The sequence below is a fragment of the Balaenoptera acutorostrata genome, chromosome 3 (assembly GCF_949987535.1).
Source record: "Balaenoptera acutorostrata chromosome 3, mBalAcu1.1, whole genome shotgun sequence".
Classification (NCBI taxonomy): Eukaryota; Metazoa; Chordata; class Mammalia; order Artiodactyla; family Balaenopteridae; genus Balaenoptera; species Balaenoptera acutorostrata.
The window spans coordinates 33,258,273-33,279,139 of record NC_080066.1 but is presented as its reverse complement, the minus strand read 5'-3'; the positions used below and the strand labels follow the sequence as shown (position 1 = coordinate 33,279,139).

General features: G+C 46.2%; 1 protein-coding gene across 2 annotated transcripts in view; it reads right to left on the bottom strand.

Annotated features, from left to right (window-relative positions):
- MINAR1 (membrane integral NOTCH2 associated receptor 1) overlaps positions 1 to 20,656 on the bottom strand; it is a 39,722-nt gene extending 19,066 nt beyond the window's left edge. For both annotated transcript variants that reach the window (XR_009007346.1, XM_057541955.1), the window contains exon 1: positions 20,183 to 20,656. The gene's annotated coding sequence lies outside the window, so the exon portion shown is untranslated. The remainder of the gene's footprint in view (positions 1 to 20,182) is intronic.
- Between the last annotated feature and the right edge of the window lie 211 nt (positions 20,657 to 20,867).

Genomic DNA, 20,867 nt, shown 5'->3' with positions numbered 1-20,867 from the left:
CATCATATTTCATAGTTTGGTGACACAAAGCACTTTCAGAGATACTCTTTTCTAGAATTCTTATAACAATCTTAGGAGGATTCTTCCACTATTACTCTCTCCGACAGATGAGGAAACAGGCACGGAGCAATGAAAGCAGCAACTAGGCGCAACTAGAATCATCAGAGCTGGAATTGCAGCCCAACCCCGTGGGCCTCCGCAAAAACCCAAGACCCCACTTTCCCGCAACACTGTCTTAACTTTCTATTCTACTTTGCGTGGCTAAAACTGTATTAATCCCAGGTCAAAAAAGAACTTGGAAAACCAAGGCCCCAGTGTCTCCTGAAGTGAATAAAGGAAACACAAATGATCTGCTAAACCGGAGTCATTTTCTATTAAGACTGAAATGGAGGGGATTACGAATGGCCGGGAAGGTAGGCAGATGCCCCTGTGCAAATGGGCACGTGGCCACATGCCTGGTGTGTGTGCCTGTGATGATTAATCACCATAGAGAAACTCCACGTAGATTTTCCACAATATACCAACGAAAGCCATAGAGGACGAAGGAGCAAAAGAGAGGCTTGAAGGAAAAAGCAGAGTTCTCGGTTCTGTGACAGTGTAACAGGATCCGGCCTGCAGCACGCAGCCCCTGGCAGCTACCTCTTCTGGCCACACAAACAGCTCTGTGGTGTGCGAAGAGCGCTCCCGTTTCACAGATGAGGAAACTGAGGGAAGGAGAGGGAACATGAGTCGCCTGGGGTCTGCCATTGGGCTAGGGCCCCAGTAGACCACAGCCCGGGATGAGGATATGCTGTGGGAGGAGCGAAAGCATCGCCTCAAGTGACAGATGTGAGTCGGTGGAGGGGGCAGGCTGAGTGGGACAGGCACCGCAGCCTGACCACCTCCTGTGCAGCGGGGCTTTTTTTTTTTTTAGTATCTTTATTGGAGTATAACTGCTTTACAGTGGTGTGTTAGTTTCTGCTTTATAACAAAGTGAATCAGTTATACATATACATATGTCCCCGTATCTCTTCCCTCTTGCGTCTCCCTCCCTCCCACCCTCCCTATCCCACCCCTCTAGGTGGTCACACAGCACCGAGCTGATCTCCCTGTGCTATGCGGCTGCTTCCCACTAGCTATCTATTTTACATTTGGTAGTGTATATATGTCCATGTCACTCTCTCACTTTGTCCCAGCTTACCCTTCCCCCTCCCTGTATCCTCAAGTCCATTCTCTAGTAGGTCTGCGTCTTTATTCCCGTCTTGCCCCTAGGTTCTTCATGACCATTATTTTGTTTGTATTTTAGATTCCATATATATGTGTTAGCATACGGTATTTGTTTTTCTCTTTCTGACTTACTTCACTCTGTATGACAGACTCTAGGTCCATCCACCTCACTACAAATAACTCAATTTCGTTCCTTTTTATGGCTGAGTAATATTCCATTGTATATATGTGCCACATCTTCTTTATCCATTCATCTGTCAATGGACACTTAGGTTGCTTCCTTGTCCTGGCTATTGTAAATACAGCTGCAATGAACACTGTGGTACGTGACTCTTTTTAAATTATGGTTTTCTCAGGGTACAAACAAGATGAAAAGTCAACCCTCAGAATGGGAGAAAATATTTGCAAATGAAGCAACTGACAAAGGATTAATCTCCAAAATTTACAAGCAGCTCATGCAGCTCAATATCAAAAAAACAAACAACCCAATCCAAAAATGGGCAGAAGACCAAAATAGACATTTCTCCAAAGAAGACATACAGACGGCCAACAGACACATGAACGAATGCACCGGGGCTTTACAGGAAATGCCCGCAACAGCCTGGAGAAGGAGGCACCACCACTCTGCACGCTCCGCTGGAGGCGTGAGGAAAATGAGGCCGGAGGGATTACACGGAGGAGCAGGACCTGAAGCCGAATCTGGAGAAGGCCAAAGCCCAGGCTCTCTTCTCAGTGACAAAAGGGCAAGGAGGGAACATCAGCCCGAAAGCTCTGGGGGCTGAGTGAACCTGCTGTGGAACGTGTATGTGTGTGTACACACAGCGACGCCCACACACACACACACACACACTCATACCCTCACACACACAACCGCACACACAACTCTCGGCCACAGTTCACACACGCACACACGCCCTCGCTGCCACACCCACGTGGATGGGCACACACCCTCCCTCACCCACACCCCTTCTCTCTTTGGGCTCTCTCAGCCGAGCCCTCAGGGCTTGAACATTCTTAAGCTCCCAGCACAGCCTGATGTGCATCTGGGGAAAGGCCAAGGCGTCCACAGAGCCACCCTCCCTGGCGTTTGGACGCCCACCCCCAGCACACCGCCTGCAGTGACCAGTCTCTGCTGAATCACGGGATGCACCTGGAGGCGGCAGGCACCACTCACAGGGCTGCACAGCCCCTCCCGGGGCAGGAGAACACGCCCCCCCCATCCCCCGTTAAGGCGCTGAGAGGTGGCTGGCAGGGTCCCACCCCACCCTGCACTCGGGAGCTGCCTGCTGAGCAACGTGCATGCACCCCCAGGGGCAGGAAGTCCAGCCTGGGGAGCCCGTGAGCAGCTGGGCTTCTGCAATTCAGACCCATCAGGACCCCAGTGGCCCCCAACCGCCCGCCCAGCTCAATCCCCACAGCCAGGCCTCCCCTGCCTGCATCTCCTATGTCCACTCTGCATTTCCCCCAGGGAGGCCTGTGCCCTCTCACTGCCCACACCCCGGGAACCCTGCTTCCCTTCCCGGGCCCGCCTCCAACAGCCTTGCTTTTCCCCCAACCTCTCACTGATCTCAGTTGGAATCAGTTGCTCCCTTTTCGGAGCTCAGCGGGCCTCTGTCCGCGCCTTGGTAATAGTGTTTCTCACACAGGAAAGACTTGCCTCAGATGGTTTAAAACATATTGAGATCTGGCCCCCCAACCCCAGACCAATTAAATCAGAATTCCTGGGAGGTGTCCAGAATCTCGAGAGTTGTTAAAGCCACACAGGTATTTCTGAAGCGTGGGGTTTCAGACTGAGGGATTGAGAAACCCCATTTAGAAAGTAAAGGGGCTGGCATTAAAAGGAATGAAATTGCGCCATTTACAGAGATGTGGATGGACCTAGAGATTGTCATACAGAGTGAAGTAAGTCAGAAAAAGAAAAACAAATATTGTATAATATTACTTATATGTGGAATCTAGAAAAATGATACAGATGAACTTATTTGTAAAGCAGAAATAGAGACACAGATGTAGAGAACAAACTTATGGTTACCAAGGGGGGAAGGGGGGTGCAATGAACTGGGAGATTGGGATTGACATATATACACCACTGTGTATAAAATAGATAACTAATGAGAACCTACTGTATAGCACAGGGAACTCTACTCAATGCTCTGTGGTGACCTAAATGGGAAGGAAATCCAAAAAAGAGGGGATATATGTATACGTATAGCTGATTCACTTTGCTGTACAGTAGAAACTAACACAGCATTGTAAAGCAACTATACTCCAATAAAAATTAATTTTAAAAAAGGTTTCAAGTCTTTAATGAATTTCTGAGTAAAATGTTGACTGAGCTTAAAAAAAAAAAAGAAAGTAAAGGGGCTGGGTTTTGTGAGAGGCAGTGCAACCTAAAGGTTGAGAAGATGGGCACACAGATTCCAGCCCTGCTCATGACCAGCTACATGACCTCCAGAAGGTCACCTACAGTCCCCAACCTCACTTTCCTCACCTGTAACAATGGGGTTAATTAACAAGCTCATGCACAGCACTTAATAAAGTGTCCCCCAATGACAGCCCTTCCACAAATGACAGCAGTCGCTCATGGAACAGCGGTGGCAGTGGGAAATCTAGTAGTTTCCGTGGGTTTATGCCTCACAGCGCCTCCTGCAGGTTAGGAAGTAGGACTACGTGAGCATTTTGGGGAAATGACTCCATTCTACAGAGAGAGCAAAACACACCTGTGCCTAAAGCAGCATTCTGGCCTCCCTAGTTTTCACATTTTCAATCTCTTCAAAGACTTTTAGGGGCTTCCCTGGTGGCACAGTGGTTAAGAATCCGCCTGCCAATGTAGGGGACACGGGTTTGAGCCCTGGTCCAGGAAGATCCCGCATGCCACGGAGCAGCTAAGCCCGTGTGCCACAACTACTGAGCCCGCATGCCACAATTACTGAAGCCCGCGCACCTAGAGCCCGTGCTCTGCAACAAGAGAAGCCACTGCAATGAGAAGCCCACGCACCACAACAAAGAGTAGCCCCCGCTCACCGCAACTAGAGATAGCCCGCACGCAGCAACGAAGGCCAACGCAGCCAAAAATAAATAAATAAATAAAATAAATTTATTTGAAAAAAAAAGACTTTTAGTTTCCCACTGTAGAAAACTCTGTCCTCAATCACGTGCTTTCAGGGATCCGCATTAAACCCGTGAGTTACTGCCTCTCTGGATTACACCTCAAGAGGAAAAGAACAAGTTGTGCACAGAGTTCTTTATTCATCTCTTTTTTAAATAAGAGGAAAGTTCATAAACTGATTCCATGAGGAAGTTCTGAAGGCCAGAGGTTGGAATTATCCACTCAGAATAAACAGGGGTGTCCTCTCAGCCCCCTTATCACACGCCACTCTAAGACCGGCCCCACCTCGTCACCTACCTGATGCCCACCCCAGGCAACTACCTCGGGTCTTCTTGAAGATTCTGCAGGCTTTCGGAGCTTCACAAACCATCTGAGCAACAGCATGTACACGGCACTGTGCAAGGGACCACGGTGAGCACCCAGGCTAAGCCCCTGGCCTTCACAAACTGGAAAACGGGGCCCAGGGCCATCATTTTCCAAAGCCACATGGAGAGTTAGTGGCAGAATCGGACGCAGGATGCAGGGCTTCTGACACCTTGCCTATTTTCACAAGTGTCTGTGCAGAAACACCAGTCCTGGCTGTCAGGTGCCAGAGAAGCATAAACAAGAAGCTGGGGACCCGGAGGGAGTGAGAAGAATCCCAGCCACAGGGAAAGGCCGGCTTCGCAGAGGAGGCGCCATCTGCAAAGGCCTCGAAGGCTGAGGAGGAAGAGGCTGTTTCATGGTCTGGAGGAAGGAGACAGAGGGCAGATTCCAGGGCAAAGGGCAGAGGCGTGAAGGTGCAGCGGGGCGGAGACTGACTGTGGAGCTGGGCAAGCAGGGGGCATCTAGAGAAGGCAGGGCACTGAATCTGGGCTGGGGCATCTGGACTTGATTCCGCGGGCAGTGGGAGCTGGGAGCACCAACAGAGCAGGCGCTGGAGGGGCCGGGCCTGTGGCTCAGGTGGGCACTCGCCCACAGGATGCACAGACCGGGGTCCACATTCTCTTCCTTGGCAATGCCTCCTGCGCGTACACAGCCAGGAGGACCACTCCAGGCTCTTCCAGCTCCAGGTCCATGGCTCTTTCCACCACACAGCGGTCTGTAGGTTTGGGAAGGGCAGGAAACGGATGCCGGATTTTTTTCCCACTACCTCATGACACTGTGTGTCTTTCTCATGTCATGCTCCAACTATGACAAATGTAGCTGTTCAGTGTATGAGGCTAAAGTGAATGTCCACCTTTTCATGACCTTCTGCATTTTTAACTGCTCAAAGCCTTGACATCGGATGTTGATCAAAACAGAGACGAAAAGGACACGATTTACGGATATAACTTGCAGGATTGCTGCATGAATCTTTGGACAGAAGACAAGCTCTCTGAATTTCATTTCCACCAAGTCCCTTAAAGGCTTCATCTTCCCTTCTGCCAACAGCTCCAAAATCTGATGAGAACAAATGACACCAACCTTGAGCTGGATTAGCAAAACTCGGTTGTGAAGTGTTCTTTCTTTTTTTAAATTTTTAATTTAATTAAATTTATTTATTTATTTATTTTTGGCTGCATTGGGTCTTCGTTGCTGCGCGTGGGCTTTCTCTAGTTGTGGTGAGCGGGGCTTCTCTTGTTGCAGAGCACAGGCTCTAGGCGAGCAGGCTTCAGTAGTTGTGGCATGCGGGCTCAGTAGTTGTGGCTCTCGGGCTCTAGAGTGCAGGCTCAGTAGTTGTGGCGCACAGGCTTAGTTGTTCCACAGCATGTGTGATCTTCCTGGACCAGGGATCGAACCTGTGTCCTCTGCATTGGCAGGCGGATTCTTAACCACAGCGCCACCAGGGAAGTCCCTGAAGTGTTCTTATTAAAGCTTTCCCATATGCCATGATATATTGATCTTTCCAACACTGAAATAATGGGCCAAGATGGAATGTGGGCACAATGTTCTCACTTTACACTCATGAAAAGCACAGTAAAGAGCATTTCTCTGCAGCATTTGTGTAATCCCAGCCCAGATACTGACCTGGCTTGTCGTTTTGGATTTTGTTTTTTTCCAGGGTGGTTAATGCTACTGTGATTCAGTGAAATTCTGGATTCAATGAAACTACAAAAGGAAGGCATTCACCTAGGAATCTAAAATTTATGGATGGGAATTTCTACCTCCCCTTGTGTCACCTATAATACATTTCAAACTGAAAGGCGACCCCTTTCTCTCTTAATGGCAGTTTTCCTCCACAAAGCTGCTAAAGAGGGCAGCATAGAGTTGGGAAGGGGGCTTTGCTCCTCTTTGGCAAGATGTAGCCCCACAGAGCTCAACCCTAGTGCAAAGCCCTTGATTGAGAAATCAAGACATGAAGCATTTCCCAGATCTGGCAAGAAGGAAAGCTTAGAAAATGGGACAAGCCTCACATTATGAACACCTAGAAATGCTGGATAAAATATGATTTTTTTTCTTAATGTGTGCAGCTAAGCTTGCAAGAGAGCAAGGTAAATGTCCAGGTGCCAGAAACAGAGAAAGGATTGAAAATCACAGAGCTGGTAATGGAGCTGCTCTGGGGGAGCTGGGGCAGGAGGTTTGTACTAAGTTAGAATAGAAGTGGCCCTCCATGAGATGGTGAGTGGGAAAGATGTCTGCAGAAAGATGGGACTCTTTAAGGACTATTCTCTAACTGTAAGTGAGAGTATGAAATAGAGGGAAAATCTGCTTATGAGCACAGGAAGCAAGGAAACTTGTCAGCCTCTGCCTGGGCTCTCGGTTAAATGTAAAACAGGGCTTAGAATGTAAAACGTAAAACAGGGCTTAGAATGTAAAACAGGGCTGATGCCTTAAATATGTTAGGGCTCAATTTATGTTGCTGGATGGTTTAAGGTCTCTTGAGTTAAGAAATTAATGTGCAAATAGGTTCTATGTTGGTGATATCCTTGGATACAAGCAAAACAAGTGCAAAACTGCTCCGAACAATCAAGGGTGCCCCAAAGAGAAAAGAAGCCACACTAACGTTGAATACTATTTTTAAAAATTACAACACACAAGAGGAAATACACAACAGTGAGTAACAGTCAGCAGACACAAAATAATCAGGAGGATTAGAACTTCAAGAACATCACAAAATGGAAAACAATCTTTAAAAAGCTGTAAGTATATTTTAAATAAGTAAAGATATTTAAACATTTTGGAAATCCAAATTAAAGAAGATGTGAAAAAATGAACATATGCATCTGGTAAAGAATGAAACAGTACTTCTAGAAATTAAAAATAATCATTGAAATAAAAATCACAATGGACAGATCAAATAACATATTAGACATAAGTGAAGAGAAAATTGGTGAACTGGAAGATACATCTAAGGGAATTTAGCAGTATGCAGTGCAGAGAAATAAAAAGATTTTTAAAATATGAGATTGAGGTTAAAAGGCATACAGCAAAGGAGAAATTTTAACAAATGTCTAACAGGAGTTCCAGGAAAGATAAGAACAAATGGTGGAAAGTCAATAATCAAAGGGATAATGTCTAGGGAATGCTCCAGAATTAAAAACTTGAATTCTCAAAGTGCAACATACACTCCAAATAAGGCATACAAAAATGAATTCACCCTTAGACACCAACACACATCATATTGAAATTGAAAAATACCAGAAGCGAAAAGAAAGCCTTAAAATGGGAAGGTGGTGAGTGAATTACCTAGAAAAGGGTAAAACTAAAAACAGATTTTTAAAGAATAAAAATAGAGATCAGAAGACATAGGCATAAAATCCTTAAAGTGTTAAGGAAAAATAAGTTATAGTTTTACAACTCTATTACCAGATAAACTATTATTCAGAAATAAAGAAAAAATTATAATTTCAGACAGTTTGTCACTCACACTCCTCATTGTAAAAGCTACTAAAGAAGCTCCTTCAGAGAGAAGGAAAGTGAATCCAGAGAAAAGAAAGAGGTAAACATATAGTTAATTCTAAACACATCAACTGTATAAAACAATTACTAATTTTAGAGGAAAAATGGAAGGGGAAATGATCAGGGTTAAAACTCTCTAAGTATTACCTGTATTCTCCAGAGGAGAAAAGGGATGTTAAATACATTTAATGTTAAGTAAAAAAATGTATATTAGAAAAAATTTATGGATAACCACTAACAGAACAGGAAGAAATTGTAGAACTTAAGGTAAAACTACTGAACCAGTGTAGAGAAAACATGGAATAAATAAAATTCAATCAATTAATAGAAGGTAGGAAAGTGGGAAATAAAGAAGCAAAGACACATTAGGACAAGTAAAAATTACAAATAAGATGACAGAAATATTTGCAAATACAACATACAGAGTAAATGTAAATAGGCGAAATTTACTGGTTAAAAGACTGTGACTCTCAAATTGGATTTAAAAAAATTTTTTTAAATATTGCAATCAAATGCTACCTATAACAGACATACCTAAACATGTTGTCACAGAAAGGATGAAAGTATGCAGATGGGATAAGATAGTATCAGTCAAAACCAAATCAGAATATAGTTGGTATCTGTTACAGGCAGAATGGCATAAGTGTTAAAGGTCATGACTCCAGAGCTAAATTGCCCAAGTTTAAATCCAAGCTCTTCCAGTTACCAGCTGTGTGACTTGAGCAAGTTATTAGTCTCTCTGTCTCAGTTTTCTCAGCTGTAAAATGGGGATGATAATAGTATCTATCTCATGTTATACGTATTAGCAGCTGGCAAACATTAAGCGATTTGGCAATATGGATAAGGCTCAAGATAAACAAATCCTACTGCCATCCAAATCCACCTCTGGTTATGATGTTTATCTATGATTACCGAGATAACCATTCACATGGGCTCAGAAGGAGGCAAAACTGTTTATTAAAACACTTTTTAATAGTAAAATAGTACAGTGGGGGAAAAGATAAACTTGGGGTTATTCAAATAATTGATAATACACAGCAGCTAATATGAATGCATTTATTTAAAATAAATTTAAGGATAAACTTCAAAAACATAAAAATGCATGGAAAAAGAAAGTTGCAAATGGACGTATATCATTGATATAATTTGAAAAAAAAAATAGAATGTTTAGGGATGTATATATAAAAAGGAAAGTATAAAAACATATATGGAAATGACATATACCACGTCTGGCAGAGTGGTTTCCTTTGGAGAGAGAGAAGGGGAAGGAAAAATGTGGCTTAAGGCCTAAAATTAAGGCCCGATATTATGTGCTGTCTTGACATCTGGTGAAACTTGGAGGGTCTCGAATGATCTAGCCACAAGCTCCTCTCCCTATTCTGCTCCCACAGATAGGATCCCCTGGCCAAATAACCATCCTCATCAAAGGCACCAGGCGGTTCCTACTTATCCCTGGGTAGCAGGTTTGGTACCCTGCCAGACCAGGGATATTCAAACAAGCCAATCATGTCCTCCCACAGGAACCAGCGGTCACCTCACCCTCTTGTTACTATGAAGCCTGCCCCTGACAGACCCTGCTTGTTCACTCTGCTCCCAAGTCAACCCCGGTCTGGCCCTGTGTGATGTGCTGTGTCCTCCCCACAGACTGTGAGTCTATGTGATTAACAAGCTGCTGTCAGTCTCATCTTCCAGAGTCAGATGTCAGGCGACCATTCCCATAACCCTAGGGACAGAATCCTCCTTCTCCAGTGGGGTGAATAGCTGGCAATTAAACAAAAGGAGGAGCAGGTAGAACTTGAACTACCACATATTCTTTTCTTTAAAAAAAAAAAAAAAAAGCACGGTAGCGAAAATGACAAAATGTTAACACCTATTTAATCTCCATGGTACGTGGACATCTTTTAGGTTATTTTCTGTACTTTTCTGCATTTCAAAAAATATGTGCTAATTTAAAATGAACATCAATTTTAAAAACTAGATAAACAAGTTCCCACTTAGACCTGTCAAAATGGAGCCAAAAGAAAATTTTCATAAATAAGGCTGTAAAGGTAACTATTAAGAAAATTGATGACAGTTTTTTGTTGTTTATTATGTTTTGCTGCTTTTGCATTTTTATGGTGAGAGGCCCGTGTGTTAAAGGGAATGTTAAATAGTTATTTGCTTTATTTTAATTAGTTAAGAATTCTGGGTCGAAATGGCAATCTATTTGGATAGACAAATTTTAAAGCCTACTACAAAGCTCCTATAAGTATAATTTGACAGGTAAATCAATGGAACAGAATAAAAGGCCAAGAAGCATACCCAAATGTAGCTAAGGATTCATTCTATGAGGAAGGTGGCATTTCAAGTCAATGAGAAAATAATGTTTTATTCAGTAAAGCATGTTACTGAATAGTTAAGTAATAGTTAATAGTTGAGTATTATTAGAAAAATCAGTTAAACAGTTGGTAAAAAATTAAGTTAGCTCTCATTCTTTGCCATATACAAAAGTAAATAACAGATTAAATGTAAAGAAGGAAATCTGAGCCAGGAGTAAATAATCTGAAGTTGTGAAAAGATTTTCCACACAAGATTCCAAAAGTTGAAATCATGATGAAAAAGATTCGTCAACTTGGATAAATGAACATGACTTACCATGTCAATAAACATCACAGAAATTGAAAAAAAAATAGAATGCAGAAACTTTTTGCATCTTATAGAAAACTTTAAATATTAATATGAAAGAATGAACCACCCCAAAGACAAGGAGTCAATATTCAAAGAAAGAAAGGCAAAGGAAAAAATGGGCAACATCCTAATAAACAAAGAAAGCAAACTGAAACAGCAGTTTGTTTGACTGCCTTATCATTATACATCTAAAGAAAATAAAAATGATATTTTCTTTCTCAGGTGAAGAAGCACCAAAATGCTATGGATTTTTTGCCTGCTGAATTGGTATTGGTTAAGAAGACTCATACCACTGTTGGGGAGAATGTGGGAAAGTGGGCCCTCCCAAGCACTGTTGGAGAGAGAGAAATTTGTGTGATCATTACAGGAAGTAATCTGCATAAAACTTGAAATATGCACATCATTTAAATAAAACAAATCCACACCTGTAAATACTTATCTAAAGGAAATAATCAGATATGTGTAACAAAAAGTGCTATGAATATTCTCTTTAATGTTGCTTATAATAAGAAAAAATCAGCAATAACCTTTGTAGCTAACAATTGGTTATATAAAATTGCAGTCCACCAATATGGTGAAATGTCATGCAGCCACTAATAAGCCATGTTGCATAGATATACATACTGACATGTTTAATTTTTAATGATGTATTCTTAAGTAAAAAAGCGTGCTTCTATATGGCATACTGTAATATGATGTAAAATTGTCTATATGCACACCCTATATACCAAAATGTTAATAAAAACTATCTCTCAGTGCTTTTTCCTTCCCTTTGTTTTAGGTCTGTATTAGTTAAATGTTTGGAAGATGTGATTTTCTAATAAAAAATAAAGAAGAAAAGATTTGCAGGCAAACCCCAGCAATGAAAACTTGGGGAAGTAAATTATTATCTCTGATCTTTGGTGTTCTCACCTAGAAAAGTAAGATATCAATTCCTCCTCCTGGGATCACTAACAGGGTCAAATGAGACACCCATCTATTTGTTCAAAAATATTTATTTTGTAACTGGCATGTGTCAGGCATGGTTTTAACTACTGGAAATACAGCAGGGGGACTTCCCTGGTGGTCCAGTGGTAAAGAATCCACCTTCCAATGCAGCGGACGTGGGTTCGATCCCTGGTCGGGGAACTAAGATCCCACATGCCGCAGGGCAACTAAGCCTGTGCGCCACAACTACTGAGCCCACATGCCTCAAGTTGAGCCTGCATGCCGCAAACTACAGAGAGCACACGCTCTGGAGCCCACGCACCACAATGAAGAGCCCACATGCCGCAACTAAGACCTGATGCAGCCAAAAAAAAAAGAAATGAAGTAAAATAAATCTTAAAAATAAATAAATAAATAAATAAAAGAAATACAGCTGGGTATTCAAACAGACCAAGAAAAAGAAAAAAAAAACAAAACACCTACCCTCATGAGCTTATATTCTAGTGGGGAGACAGATAATAAGCAAAATAGATAAGTAAAATGAATAGTATATTAGATGGTGGAAAATGTTATGGAGAAAAATAGAGGAGGGGTTAGAAAGCATGGGGCCAGGGGTGGGGGCTGCAATTTTTAATAAGATGTTCAGAGAAGTCCTCAGGGGAAAGATTACATCTGAATGAAGTTCCCAAATACCTATTCGGGAAACCACAAGCAAACCACATGAGGAGGAAAGCAAGCATCCCGGCAGAGGGAACAGCAAGTGCAAAGGCCCTGAGGCTGAAGCATGACTGGTGTGTCTGGTTGGCCAGGAAGACACTTTATACAATATGATGCACCAATAAACACTATTTATTAGTTTATTGTCTCTGATATAATAATCAGCTCCAAGGTGATTATGTTCTTTATCAAAACATCTCCAAAAATAGCTCAGGCACCACTCATGTTCCATTTTACAGTGAAAAAATAATGAGAGCTGGGAGCACCCTTAACTTCCCTTCTATCCACCTAAAACCATCCCTATGTCAGCCTCCCTCCTGACCTTTGACTTCCCAGGAAGAGATGAGGCCCTGGACCAGATGATGACTGTTGGGATGAAGAGGTACAGACAGATACCATTTGGGGGAAGTCAAAATGTTTCCTAACAGTATAAGAACCCTCTAGTTCATTTCTCATTTAGGAAAGTTTTTCCAACCCGCCTTGTGTGTATTTTCCTATATATGCCGTTTTGGAAAAATGGTATGCCATTTTTCTATGTTTTGTTTTAATTTAACTGTTTGTTTTCATTTCATTATAAATGTAAACGCATACTCTAGATCCTGTGTGTGGCCATCTTATAACTGGGATGGCTATGTGGTCTCAGTGACTATTCGCACTTGGGGACAGTGTTGAACTTTTATTACTGTGTTTCCGAAACTGCATTCGATGGAACCTTTGGCCTCTGTGTGTTCATTGTAGAGAGGGTAGAGTTTTAGGATTCAAGAAACACTGACCAAGGTGAAGATCTGATCAGATTCCCCAGAATGTCCATTGCCACCAGAAAAAGTCAAAGTTACACCTCTGGTTCTGCAAAGTTCTGTGGCTTCCCAACACTTAGGTGGCAAATACTGATCATCTCAGAGGTTGTGCTGTATTCGTTTCCTATTGCTGCTGTAACAAATTACCATAAATATAGTGGCTTAAAACCACACAGATTTATCATCTTAGAGTTCTGGAGGTCAGAAGACCAAATGGGTTTTTAAGTCAAGGTATCAGCAAGGCTGCACTCCTTCCAGAGGCTCTAAGGGAGAATCTGTTTGCTTGCATTTTCCGGCTCCAGGAGGCTGCCCACTTTCCTTGACTCATGGCCCCTTCCTCCAGCTTCAAAGCCAGCAATTACATCATTCTGAGCTCTACTCCAGTGGTCACATCTCCATCGCTAACTCTTGTGTCTCCCCTTCCCCGTTGGTAGACTCTTGTGATTACTTTGAGCCACTCGATCATCCAGCATGATCCCCCCATCTCAAGATCTTCATCACATCTGCAAAGTCTCTTTTGCCATGTAAGGTCACAGATTCACAGGTTCTGGGCATTAGGACGTGGCCATCTTGGGGCTGGGTACCTCTTTACTGGAGGGCCTGAACCCCTGACCACCAGTGCACACAGGGAAGGAAGGAAGTCTTGTCCTCTCCACTTTCTTCTATTTAGGGTAGACATAGCTGGAAGGTTTGCAGTCCTTCTCAGAAGGCAAATGCTTTGCTCGGATTGATCAAATAAGATCTGGTTTGCCCAGCCTGTCAGGTAGAACCCTCTACTGACTGGCAGCTGAGGATAATGATAATTCGTGATGTCAATAAGGACTCTCTTGTACTGTAATCCTGAAATACATCCTAAAACCCTGGACACATGGAAGGTCATAGTGTCACATCCCTCTCCCCATTCTCCAAGCTCACAGCAACCCTGACCCACGCCTGCCTGGGCACCACGGCCCCAAGACAGGGAACTGGTCCTTCCCGCGTCCTGCAACCATTCACTCCAGGACCTAGCTGCAACTGCCCTGTATCCTTCCTATTGATGGGGACATGGTCTCTGACTCGGATCTTCCCCTTCCTCAGGCAACTCCAAACAGCACTTGTAAATGTGGGGGATAAACAGGGGCCCAGGCCTCAAGCTCAGCCTTTCTGCCGATGCAGATCAGGCATAGGCCTGAAATCTACATTTATAAAGATCCCCCCGGGGGGCGGGATGAGTTGGGAGATTGGGATTGACACATGTACACTATTGATACTCTGTATAAAATAGATAACTAATGAGAACCTACTGTGTAGCCCAGGGAACTCTACTCAGTGCTCTGTGGTGACCTGAATGGGAAGGAAATCTAAAAAAGAGGGGATATATGTATACGCATAGCTGATTCACTTTGCTGTACAGCAGAAACTAACACAACATTGTAAAACAACTATACCCCAATAAAAATTAATCTAAAAAATACAATACAGTACAATACAATACAATACAATAAAAGATCCCCAAGAGGCTTTGGTACTGTCGTTGCCCTGACAGTTGCCTGGGAATGCTGGACTAGACACATCTTGGCATTGATGCACCCTGGTACTTTAAATAATTTCCAATTGGCTCATGGGCTTCTGGAGTTAAGCCTCCTTATACTGAAGTACAGAAAATAACGCATGTCCCGTTCCTCGTTCCGGATGCCGTCTTTCAGCTAAGGATCTTTCCGGTGGCCACACCGTACTGTTGACTCAGACGGAGGTTACCGGACTGAATCATTCCATTTTTTCATCATGCGGCAGCTACAGAGCCAGGCCTCCCCCGCCCCTGCAGAGGGCCTCTGAATCATCCGACGCAATGCTCACTCCCTCCTCCACAGGACAGCGTTATTGCACTGCCCAGCCTGTGCCAGTTCCGTGCCGGTCACTGGGGCAAGACGGGGACTGAGACACTGTCCCACTCCTCCAGAGGCCCACAGTTCGGTGGGAGAGGCAGACTAGCACGAGGTATGTTACAACACAGCGCAGGAAGTGCACCCGTGGCAGCGGGACAGATAGGGAGAGAGAGCCCAGAGCCAACTACCCACTGCACCCATGCCCACTCCCACTCACGACCCATCCCCATCCCCCCAACCCACCCACTCACCGCCTGCTCCCCATCCTGCACCCACAGTGCCAAACGACTTTCCATGTTCTCCAACCTCAACTACAGGCCCCATTCCCGTGTCTCCTGGCTGGCCTTCTCACGACCGTGGTCAACCCTCCAGGCTTCCAGGAGGTTCTAGAGCCCTTCACACCTGCAGGACTCCCATCAATCCCTACTGGCCTATTGACCTTTTTTGGTTTGTTTTCTCAGCTGTTTACTTGAAGTCTCCTTAAGTAACCATAAAGCTTGCATGTTTAGCAACCTGCATACATTTTTTCTTTCTCAAAATCCCGGTGATATTACAGAGGCCGCAATGTGGTAATCAAAGCACATCAGGCACCGGAAGTCAAAACTGCTCACCAGGACACGAGGAGAAAGGCAGGAGGAAAGGGCACAGAAGGTGGAAGGCCTTCTGAGGAAGGCTCCCACGGCGGAGAGGAGGTGAGGGGCTCGCTGGCTGAGAGCTTTTGTAGTGCACTGTTCCCACAGGCCAAGCCAGTAGAAAAGCCTGCCATGAAAGCTCCCATTGGCTGAGAACATGGGACAGCAGAGCCCCAGAAGAATCACACAGTAATCGTGCTCAACAAATCACGCACTAAGGATGGTATTAAATGGTGTCTGTGTGTATGTATGGAGTGCATTCAGCTGGTAGTTCTCGAACTTGGATAAAAAAGGAAACAACAGCATGTCACGGCCATGTGACACTGGCCCTGCAGTTCACTCCACTAACTCCCCTACATTTCATTCCAAGCTCACAAAACAGCTTCTTTTTATTATCTGGCTTTTTTTTTTGTTTTAAGTATTTGTTTATTTATTTATTTATGGCTGTGTTGGGTCTTCGTTTCTGTGCGAGGGCTTTCTCTAGTTGCGGCAAGCGGGGGCCACTCTTCATCGCGGTGCGCGGGCCTCTCACTATCGCGGCCTCTCCAGACACGCAGGCTCAGTAACTGTGGCTCACGGGCCCAGCTGCTCCGCGGCACGTGGGATCTTCCCAGACCAGGGCTCGAACCCGTGTCCCCTGCATTGGCAGGCAGATTCTCAACCACTGCGCCACCAGGGAAGCCCCTATTATCTGGCTTCTAATGGGCATTTCTCCCTGACCAGGGAACACACTTAACGATTCACTTTCTTCCCACTAACCTATTAAGCCAGCATTTTATGTCTTATGCATCAGGCCTTTGGTTATCATGGGTCCTTCTCTAAAAGACTGGCCTGGGTATATTAGCAAATGAACTCTGCAACCAGCAAAGATGACAACCACATGCCTCAATGTGGTGATCACACCAAGGTTCTAATCCCCGTGAAGCCCTGTCTCAGCAACCTCTGGCCTTCCTGGATAACACTGCTATGCTGATGTGTTCTGATCCCAAACCAGCATTATCCTAAGCTCTTTACATGTTGCATCCATCAGGATAGGCTAGGTTATGCTGCAGCAAGACTGTCCCCAGAGTCCAGTGGCTTAAAACACCAGTGGTTTATTTCTTATCCATGGACGTGACCAAGGTGAGTCAGCCAGGGGCTCTGCTCCACATCACCTTCAGTCTAGGACCCAGGCTGAGGGGCAGCCCCTGTGCAGCTTATGGGATCTTAGTTCCCCGACCAGGGATTGAACCCAAGGCCACAGCAGCTTGAAAGCTCCAAGTCCTAACCACTGGACCGCCAGGGAAATCCCACGGAACTTTGACTGTCCTGGAGCAGAGGAAAAGGGAGAACAAAGAAGTGAGGCACCTGCTAACTCTGAAAGCTCCCAGCCAAACAAGGCACAAGGCCACATCTAATTTCATGTGACCAGGGAACTGCAATCCACGTTCCCAGAAGGAGAGACAGTCAGACTCTTTATTAGCAGAATAATAACCACCATACGCATGGTGCTGATGACCTCTTAGAGCAATCGGTTCCCAACTTGAACTAGTTTAAAGGCTTTTCTTGCAATGAGCCAAAATCTGTCTGTGCTAGGCAGCAATAAGTCAATCAAAGTCCCTGCCCTCCTAAGATTTATACTGTAGTCATTCCATCCATTAGTCCCTGTTCAGTCAAAATAACTTTACTCCCTCACTTTCTTATCCATTCATCAAGCATTTTCTAAGTATCTACTTACCTGCCAGGTACTGTGCTCTATGTAGGAGCTTTAGGGCTGAAGACGTCATGATCTTTCTGGAGCCCACGTTGTAGGGGGTTAGCTAGACATCGAAGAGGACCAGGTGCCAGATCCTCCCTGATAACACAGAACTAGGCGACCACAGTATTTCATTTCAAACACTCAAAGGGGGAATATGCCACATTCCGGAGAGAAGGCTTCTAGGGATTCTCTAACTGTGTTCTGGGGTGCCGTAAGGGGTTCCAAGAGGGTGCTTCAGACATTACCTTGGGAATAAACAGGCTGCCATGTCCCTCCCTCATCTTTAATCTGTTTCATATACTTAACTTTCATATCAGATTTAACTTAAAGAGTTCTACTCTTAAAGAGCTCTACTCTTAGAGAGAGAGGAGGGAAAAAAACTAATGGTCTAGTCTGATGCTCTGTCATTTTATACAAACATGCAGAAAAGTTAAGTAACTTACCGAGGTCATACCGTGAAGTTAGAAGCATACCCGAGGCTGGCCACCAGCTGTCTCTGCCTGTCTCTAAACTCCATACTCCTCTTTTTTTTTTTTTCCCAATTTACACCAAGTCTGCAGGTAACCTCCAAATGTCAGTGGGAAAAGCTAATCAGTGGGCTTTGGCAACATAGCCACAGAGGAATCTGGAACCTTTCCCGGCCACTTTGAGAACACACATCACCACCTGGCAGAAGCAGAGAGCAGGGTCTGCCCCTTCCTTCTCTTGGTTACCAAATCCCTGCCCCGCAAGCACAAAGCCATAGCTGCAACACTGCTTTCTGCTTCACATTTGTCAAGATTTGACAAAGGGCTTACTCGGGGACTCCTGAGGGAGAAAACCCCCAGACCAGTTCTGTGTGCAGTGGGTAGAGACAGGACAGACATCTTAACCTCACAGAGGCAACTGAATGTCTTGGAGGGAATATCAGAGGGTTAATAGCTACAAAAGCTTTGGAAGCTGGAAAGACGTATCAATTTTGCCTCTAGTACTGGCCAGGAAAAAAAAAAAAGGACTTTATATATGTAAAATTCGAAAAGAACACATCACCAACAAAGAAACCTTTGTCTGTCTTCCAAGTATTAACCGCTGTACAACACTTCCTCACCAAACTCATCAGAAATGCAAATAAACTGTTTGATCTATTATTTCCCTGGCCATTTATTTGCACATAGACTCAGATTTATCCAAACCTCTCAGACACACACAGTAAAAATAAGATTCTATTTACCAGACATTTAAGGTTTTCCTTCCAGGTTCCAGTAACCTAAGAAAATCTCTAAATGTGTTCTTTCTGCAGATTCCCCCTTCTCTCTCCTGCTCTACCTTCCTCTGATACACAGAAAGAAAGCCCCTAAAGGGGAGGTGTACAACTCTCCCTACAGCAGCAGGCACCCTACTCTCTTGAACCTCCTTCTGTTATTTCAACTGTCCTCAAAATACTGCTGCGAGGGTCACGTTCCAAAAGACATCCTGTGGCCGCAGCTGTCTGCTGTCTTCTACCTACAGAGCAGACTCTAGAGACGCTGGTGGTCATAGAAATGGGAAGGAAGGGTCATTTACCCAACATCTCCATCTGGGGGAGGCGGTGGCGACAGCTTGTTTGCTGGAGAAAGGAGTGCATACCTGGATCCACACCCTGCTGCCAAACCACTCCTGGCACCTCTTTATGCCACGCATAAAATCGCAGCCAGCTGGGGCAGTGAAGCTCCCAATCACAGCCATGAGGGCGGCAGCATGGACTCTGCCCCTTCCACAAGACAGATGGGCTAGAAGCCTCTAAGATAGATCTCTATTGTTTATCGCAGAGACTCTGGATCCCCCAGCTTAGGTCTTCTGCAAACGATACTTAATTCCCACTGAAAAGTGTGCCTGAACCCAACCACCTCACACAACCGTTTAACACGGCTACAGTCTTCCAGCAGAACAATGCTGGATTGGGCGCTGTTCCAGTGAAGCTGCTCAAGTGCCGCCAGAAGCTCCCGGCACCCTCGAGAGAGCAGACAAACGGTTACCCTGGCTGGATGTGGTAGCCCGGAGGAATAGTCGCTTAAAGAGGGAGGGCGGAACAGGTAGGGAATGCTGCAGATGCACGAGGTAGACAGCGTGTGAGTGCACGCTCCTGACCCGCCAGGCCTGGCTTCTGTGTTTCTGGCAGGTGAAGTTGAACATCCTTATCTCCCCGGGAAGAACAACGATCCCATTCCACGTCAACGTGACTGGAAATCTCAATTTAAGAATCGGAGGCACTGGTCGGTCCAGCTGGGGTTCGTCCAGCTTTCCGTCTTACTTTGCGCCTCTGATGTGTCAGGCTTTTTGCACACAGTGCTCGCCTATTTAACCCTCAAGATACCGTTTTCTACAAGGGAATTTTCAGCCATGAAAACTTGCCCCAAACTGCATGATCCTTTCCCGCTGACTCGCTTAACGAACCCCCGATCTCTCCACCAGGTTTGGTCAAGCCCAGCACCGCACACACACCTTGCCCATCACAGCCCCCAACGCTGCGGCCCGCAGTGCTCCGGGGCCGCAGGGAGGCGGGGAGGTGCGCCCGCAGCCCCGGACCTCACACCCCGCGCGCGTGTGCGGCGAGCCGCGGGCACACAGCGTACACACCTCGCACCGGCACACTCAGGCACACGTGCGCTCCCGCCCCCCGCCCGTCCCGGGCTCTCCGAAGTTACCTCCGAGGCTCCCCTGGCGCCGGGCCCACGCCGCCCCGCGGGTCTCCCACTTCTTTCCCGCCGGGGTCAGCCCGGCCTCAGACGCCGCGGCTCGGGAAGACTCCGGAACCCGCCGGGCCCCGCCGCCTCTCGGACACCCCGGGGTCCGCACCAGCGGCCGCACCCCGGGGGCTGGAGCGGCTGGAGCCTCGGCCGCCCCGGGTCGGGCTCTGCCTTCACCTGCGCGGCGCCCACCGGGCTGCAGCCGGTTCTGGGGCCGGCGCACGGCGGCGAAGGCGCGCGCTCGGGCTCCTCCCGGGCAGCGGGCGGCCGGCACCGGCTCGCATGGTGCTCGGGCTCGCAGCGACCCCGGGACGTGGCCTCAGCCCCCGGGCGGCCCCAGCCGCGGTCTTTGTGTCTCGGCCGGCGCCGCCGCGTCACGGGCTTGCGGGCGGTGAGCGGCGCGGGCCGGGAAGCGGGCGGCAGAGAGCTCGGCTCAGCTTCCTCATCTTCGCCCGCCCGGGGCGCGCTGGCAGGCAAGGCGCACGGGCAGCGACTGCGCGCACCCGGGGGACGGAGGGGGCGGGCCCGGGAGGGGCGCGGCGGACGCGCCGAGAGGCTGCCTGTCTGGAGGCTGCGGCCGGGGAGGGCGGGATGGGGGCCCAGCCAGAGCTCGGGGAAGGCGACGTCCGCTCGGTCCCGGGTC